Genomic DNA, 8062 nt, shown 5'->3' with positions numbered 1-8062 from the left:
AGTATTGAGTTCCTAACCCTTCTGAGATTATATTCCTAATCATGGAACTATTACATGTTATCCATGAAGTCCTTAAGTTGAGTAGTTCATGCCCATAATTTCGCATGAACCATATGAGTCGAGAAACCTTGAGATGAGGAGTATCATTGAGTCTTTGAGTTGAGTTGTTCATGCCCATAATTCCGCATGAACCTTATGAGTTGAGCATTCTTGAAGTTCTTGAGTTTCGAGTATCGAGTTCTTTGTATGGTTGTTGAAAACCTTGAATTGAGTCGTTCACGTCCATCATTCGGCATGAACCCTATTTTGAGAAGTCTTTTACAACTTTTTCTAAACTTGTTTTAAGATTTGAGCACTTGAGTTGAGAAAGAGTAGAGTCGAGTTCATTTTCCTTAAAATGATATATGGGAACTAAGTATTGATGTTTGCGTAATCAAGACACAATAGATATTTGCGTAATCAAGATACAATAATAACTCAAAGCCCAAATACATAAACGAAAATACGAGTCACAAATAGCACACAAAAAGTGTGGGCCTCACCCCACCACAAATAAAAGCAATTTGTCCTGAAATGCAAATAAAGTTATCCAAGATTTAAAAATAACGAAAGGCAGAGAGGGAGGTAAAGAAAGGTCCTGTCTATGAAGTCTCTCTTTTTGTTGGGGTCTCGGTGGCTAGTGTAGCAGTCTGTATATCGGCATCAGTGCCCGGAGTAGCCTCAGACGGAATAGCAATGGCAAATCCACTAGGAGCTGCTGTGACGTCTCAGTCGGCAATGTCTGGATCACCGGCTGCACAACTATCCCTATAAGATCTGGCAAGTCTCTGAATATGCCCTCATCTTTGCTCTCCTATGTCTCCTCAGCATGTACTGATATCAATTCCTCATCGGTCTCTGCATCTGACTTTGCATGTGCCGTGCCATCCCCCTGCATATCTCCAGTGGTAGCCGGAGGAATCCCCAAGGTCTCAAGAGCATCCCTGTCCTCAGTAGTCTCTAGTAGTGAAGTGAAGTCAGTAAACTTAAAGATAGTCTACGTCCTTCCTCAAACTCGCAATCTCGGCTTTTAAAGCCGTCACCTCAGAGGCCTTCCCCTGTATGCTCTCACAAGCAATGACTCTCACTGTCAAGGCATCAACAGAAGTCTGAAAGGGGGGTAAGTGCTGCTAGTATGTCCATGTCGATCATCTCTGGAACAGACCTCTCCAGTCGGGTAGCTCTCACATCAGCTGAATAGGCCAACTGCCCCATCTTCAGGATCATGGTCTGAGTGATCCTGGCAGGCTGGGAGGATGAGGAAGCACCTGGAGCCTATGAGGAAGAGGAAGAAGGAGCGGGTATACCTGAGGGCTTAGAGGCCAGAGTAGGAGAAGGTGCCTCTACTGGTAATGACTCAATATTGACCTCTGGAGAAGTGTCTGCTGGGGCTGCTCTCCTTTTATCAACCTTTTCTCGAGTGAACTTGGCCTCAATACGCCGGATGTCCGTGGAGGATGAAGTGGTGACCTCTATATCATTCGCAGGATCCCGGGGTACTCCGGCATGCCGACATAACTCAGTGATCAAAACCGGGAATGACAGAGAGGTAAGTCTCTGCTTGGCTCTCATGGCCATCTCCTGAGAAGTCAACAGTCCTAGGTCGATCTGCCTCCTGGCCATGATAGAACCAAGGCAATCCGTCTTAGGATGGCGCATAATAGATTAGTTCTGGGATGGCATGATAGTGCTGCTGATGAAGCCAAACCAGAACCTGGTGGTGATGTTCATGTACCTCTTCTCAATGGGAGCTCCTGCATCCATCCACCTCGGGGTGGTGTCAGAAATCATCGGAAACAACCAACCCTTCAAATCATCCAAGGACTGAACAATAGGCAACCCCTCGTAAGGAAGCACAGAGTGCAGCGGTCTACCCAGTATAGCGTTAATATGCTCGCTATGGCACTCAACCTCCTTGCCTCTAACCATGACCGATTTCACCGGTCTAAACTCACTGGCCTTCTTCTTTTTCTTAGGTACCAACTCCCCATAAGCAAAGTAAAACTCTCTTACCTAGGAGGGAATTTAAGGGTCTCGGGGCCGTGTGAACTGCTCGAATCAATGGTATCGAAGAGTTTCAAACACATCAAGATGCTTGCCTTCCATACCCTCCATAGATATCAGCCTCTCCTCTATGATGGTCCGTAAACCATCACCTTTCAATCTGTTTAACAGCCTCGATGGAGGAGCTACAGGGGAAACTGGAGGTGGTGCCTGAGCTGGCACTGAGTTTGTTGTCAGAGGAGTGGAAGCGGGAGGAGTTCTAGTTGAGGTAGGCTGAGATCTAGCCCGGAGCGCATCCCTTCGGTTAATCAGAGGATGTTCATCCTCTGGTTCAGAGAAATATGGCTCAATAGCTGTTCCTTTTCTAGCTATATGTTTCTTCCTCTTGCCTTTGTCTCCCGGTTGGAGGTCATCCCCTCTCCTCTTCGGAGGATTTGATCCTCCTTCATTTATTGTAATGTTCTTTGCTCTTCTCTGGGGTGGTTAAGTTAGATTGGTGCATACCATATCTGCAAAAGATCGAGAGAAATTAAGAAAACAAAATCAAACTCTAGCATATCAAATCTTGTTGCAGATAAACTCGCCGATCCAGTTGGCGAGTCGCCGAACCGCTTTGGCGAGCTAAGTCTGGCTCACCGATGGGGTTGGCTAAATAATTAAGGCAATTCAGCGATAAGAGAGTCCTTTCGGCGAGCAAGGATCTGTCCGCCGAAAGTTACATTGCAAAGGGGTCTCATGGGTGCAAATAAAAAGCGATAAAGAGTACTTTCAGCGAGTCGCCGAGTGCCTTCGGCGAACTCAGGCATCTCGCTGAAAGTTACAGACTCAAGCCACAAACTTGACACGAAATTAAACGCGAGATGAAGAAAATAAGCGAACCGACGAGTGATTTGGCGAGCTTGACTCAGCTCGCCGAATAACCCAACGTGCCCATTTTCAACCCACCTTCTCGAATTCAATCCCACAACCCCCAAAAATAAAATTAAAGAATGCACTCATGGAATTCAAACAAGACTTATACTACCCATCACCCTGGAATACTTAGATTTCTCCCGGATTTGCCGCATTTGGCCATTTGACGATATTTGCTCTTAAGAGCGGTGTCACCTGCTCTATCATTGAGCAAATTTTCGACATTTAGCACAAACGTGGGCTACTCAGACTTCACCCAATCAATCTAACAACACGCAATAACGACCCAAATCATTAAAAAGCACAAATATTACGGGCATTTGACAGTCAAATCATACGAGCAAGATTTTCAAGTTAAAATAGGCAATCAAGGATTCTAATCCTACCAGAGAGGCCCAACACATATCAATAAGAGACGATTACTGCAAATGAGTAAACAATCTTCGAATATAAACTCGGGATTCGAAAACCAACCTTTGATGCCGATTAAATTTCAATTGAAAAGCTATGAGGTAAAGTATTCCAACTCCGAGCACAAATCAACAAACTAAAATGCTAGAAAAATGCTAAAATAAAGAAAATACTACCTTAGTGTGAGTTTAGGGGATTCAAGAGCGAGGGAAAGTGAAGAATTTCAAATTTTAAGTCTCTTAGCCATTATAAACCATCCAGTTCACGCCTGTTCGATGACGTTAGTCACATTTGCCGATTCACTTGGCGATTCGTCGAGTGATCACTTGCCCCACCGATTGCTAGAGTTCTTTCAGTTTCTTGAGTGTCAAGACGACGATCTGCATCGAGGTCGCCTACCTGGTCGGCGACACGCCGAACTGCTTCGTAAGTCTGCCGAGTTTTACAAGCTCTGATTTAACCTTGAATTGAGCATAACGACAGGTCAAGTCGGGCTCGCCGACCTCTTCAGCGATCCATCGACTAGCCATTTTCTTGCCAATCTGTATTTTTCACCACTTTCCTCATTCAAACCTGCACCACTAACACACCATTATTTATAAAAACAAAATAAAATATTTAAAACCTTGGGTTGCCTCCTAAGAAGTGCCTTATTTAATGTCGTGGCACGATGCGAGTCCTTACTCACTCCTCATCGATTGGGTTGGTCTTAGTGTTACTAGGTAACCCTAATGGTTCGTTTGAGTGAAGAGGAGGCACCGCATAATTCAGGAGTGTCCTGATCAGCTGGATCAATCTAGAGTGAGAGCCAACCATTTGATTTAACACTTCAATACTCTCCTTCATTTCCTTCAACATTCGATCTTGTTCGGTGATCTTTTGGAGAATGATTTGGAGTGTGTCCTTGACATGATTGTTCTCCCTGTCTCTAGACTGCTTCCTCTCGTGGGGAGGTATGTACCTCCCTTGACCCTCGTACTGGTTTTCCACCTCTGTTATTTTGGTGGCCAACTCATTTAGCTGAGTTACCAGTGCGGGTAATGCAAAGTCCCTCTCGACTTCTTGGTTCAGTTCAGCCGAGTTTCCACCCTTTCCCCCAGCCATGCTTAGGGTACCTACCTACATCAACAACTTCAAAGGAAAACAAAACTAAAAATAAAGTTAATAAACTACGACTACTAAAAGCAAAATTTTTCTTAAACCAAAAACTTTCACGTAACACCACTCCCTGGCAGCGGCGCCATTTTGATGTTTGCGTAATCAAGACACAATAATAGCTCAAAGCCCAAATACATAAACGAAAACATGAGTCATAAATAGCACACAAAAGGCATGGGCCATTGTTCCACTCTTAAAACTGCACATCTAACTAGTATTTATAGTTTTCATAGATTTGTGCTGCAGCGGATCATTCGGTGTCGTTAGTCGGAATCGCCGATCAACTCAGAGATTCACCCTTTGGTGTAGTTCATCGCAGTCTTGCACCAACCTTCAACATCGTCGGGCTCTGGGTCATTGGGTGACATGGTACTACTTCGCGGAACTGCTCGACGATGCACCGACTACTCCCTTTTTCCGCCGACTTGATCCTTTTCTTCAGGGCTCAGCACACTGGAACAAAAGGAAAAGTAAGACCCTTCGGCAAGTCACCAAGTGGACTCGGCGATCCTCAGGCCTTCATTTCTTCGTTCTTTTCAGCCTTTTCGTTCCTTTTTGTGACGTAGTGTCCATGCTTTCCTTAAAACTTCAAATACCTGAAACTTAAGGGTTTTAATCAGATATTCAGATAAAATAAGCATTTGAGGACACGATTTCTATTAAAATATAGCCCTAAATGAGTCCAATTTATGGACTGATCAAGTAATAACAAGAGTAAATGATTTCACATTGAAAATAGGAGGAAACTGATATTTCCAAAAGAGTTTTAAGCAGTTGAGTAACATAACTTTTTAGAGAAAGATTTTGAGTAATAATCTCAAACTACAGAAAGAGTTATGTTTTTAAACATATGAGATAGTTATATTTTTGGAGTAGTATTAAGCACCGATATGGGGGAGAGTTTAGACAACTCACAACCCCCATAAACCATGTAGCTGACGTGGTTAGAAAGGGTCATACTTTTTAGATGATTCCTTAATGCTTTTTAGCATAGACTAGTGGATCCACTTAGTTAAGGCGTTCTATATGACGACAAAGTATATGACAGTTCTGGCAGCGTGGGCAAGACGCTGTATCATCACTTAGGCTCATAGTGATGGTTGTCGGTTAGAGAAACTCTCATAGAGTTATATTGTATTCTTTATATACACATTAAGTATTATTGTATTTTTCAATACATTGAGTTGCTATCTACAATTTTACAACTTTCCATATATATTGCATATTTTATTATTGCTTTATCCTTGAGTATCATGAGTTGAGTCTTTCGAGTTGAGTATCTTGAGTTTAGTACCTTCAAGTTGAGTATCTTGAGTTGAACTGTGCTTCATTGAGTCGAGTACCTTATTATTGAGTTAAGCCTCATTTCACTGAGTTGAGAACCTTATTACTGAGATGAGTATCTTATCCTTGAGTACTTCTAGGTTAAGTAAGTTTGAGTAGTTTTGAGTATCCTTGAGTATTCCTTGAGTTGAGTAAGTTTGAGAAGAGGTAAGTATGTTTCCCTTTTTATCAAGTTTCAAGCTTATGTTATGCTTTAGAATTCCCCTTACATGCTCCTACATTCCATGTACTATGCCATTTGGCATGCATCCTTTCATGAAGTAGATTTAGGTATTCGGGATCATCAATAGGTGCTTCGTTGATACCACATGGAGTTCGAGTTAGATATGGTGAGCCTCTTTGCTTCTGGAGGAATTCATTTACCTTTCAGTTATATCAGTTGTTAGGATGTCGTGGTTTGTCCTGACTTCCATCTTTGTCATTTAGAGGCTTCATAGATAGATAGTAGAGTTTCAGAAGTCTGTTTCATTTATCCTGTTAAATGTATTAAAGACTTGAGTTGCCTATTGTTGGCTAGTTGAATATTCTATTTTTATTCAGAGTTATCCATTTCAGTTAAAGATTTGTAAGTTTCGTAAATTTTATTTCATTTTAAAGATTTTTATGCTTGAGTTCGTCTTCCGCTTTTAGTCAGCCAGGATGAGGGTTCGCTTCGGGACCAACAATGGTTCTCGAGTGTCGACCATGTCTAGGGTGTAGGCTCGGGTCATGACAAACTTGGTATCAGAGCACATAGTTCAAGTGTCCCAGGGTGTCTATGAAGCTGTGTCAAGTAGGATCTTGTTTATGGTTGTGACGGACCCACTTCTATAAATGAGGGACTAAAAACATTTAGGAAAAGTTTCGCTTCTTTCATACTCTTAATCGTCCAATAGAGCTAACTCATAGAGATTTATTCATACTCGTGCGTTTCTCATATTCATTTGACTACCCATCATACTAGAGGTGGTTGAAAAGTAAAGTGTAACGATCCTTATGGATGAGTTGTTCTTAGCAAGAGTCTTGAGAAAATCATGAGACTCTAGAGGGGCTTGAGAGAAGCCCAAGAGTAAGTTAAGTGTTCAGTTTCAGAGGAATGCACCCATAATTATATGAATCGTGCATTTAAGCTAAAAGCGAGTTGTACTATCTTCTTTAAGCCTTGTTTCAGCTGAGATCCTTTTGAGAAGGTATGTTTAGATCTTGGGTAGTATTTTCACCCAAAAAGGTAGCATGAGTTACGAGATCATGAGCAGTAGTAGTGAAAGATCACAGAGTTAGAGGAAATTATGCAGAGGTTTAGTAATCCTAGAAAGGGAGATAGTGTTTTGAAGAGCTATATTACTATAGTCATGCACCCAATAAGTTATAAATGAGGAGTTTTACCTTATGGGTAGAGTAAGGGTTTCTAGTCAAGATGAGACAAAGTATATATTTATTAACCAGAATAGAGTTGACCTCGATGTGCCATTGTATTAGATGAGACTAAATTCATGTGTTGAGTAAGAAAGCAAAGTAATTATGAAGTGATAGATCTAACCTAGGCTTATGATTTGTTTGAGAGGGTCATGATGTCAGAAGGTTATAGAACTGATCAAGTAATGAGGTATAGTATGGTAGGCGAGCAATCATATTGATATTCGGGTTTAGTAATAAACATTAAGCTTGAATTTGAGATGAGTGTCATGATCAAAAGAATGGAAACATGAGGGTGATGATGTTAGTCTTAAGATTTTATCTAGAAGACTTGACATAGACTAGGTGAGGAATTGAGGTGATAAGCTGCAATAAATATGAGTGGTACAAGTGATAGACCCTAACCTTTAGATAAGGGCAGTGAAGTGTGGCTAAGTTACAAGAGTAACAAGAAGCATTAAGAGGTGTACTGAGAGGGTGCGTTATCAAAAAAGGTTAAGAAAAACACCTTAGATAGAGGTCTTAGTACCTGCTTATTGAGAGTTTGGTTGTCATGAGATAAATTTCTCCCGAGTTTTAGAGTAAAAAAGGATGTAGACTAGTTAGAGATGTTGGAATAGGTCCATAGCCTTCAAGTGTCAGCTTTAGACCTAAGGGGGAGATGATAAGATTGGAAATCAAGTCAAGTTTTTGAAAGTAAGATAGTAATGAGTTCCAAAGAGTATGGGAGATATCCTTTCAAAGGCCCTTTTAGTAATAGAGTGATGTTAGAAAGAGGAGGTTGATGTTCTTATCGTGA

Source organism: Solanum tuberosum, unplaced genomic scaffold, assembly GCF_000226075.1.
Source record: "Solanum tuberosum cultivar DM 1-3 516 R44 unplaced genomic scaffold, SolTub_3.0 scf00352, whole genome shotgun sequence".
Lineage (NCBI taxonomy): Eukaryota > Viridiplantae > Streptophyta > Magnoliopsida > Solanales > Solanaceae > Solanum > Solanum tuberosum.
This window is presented reverse-complemented; position numbering follows the sequence as displayed.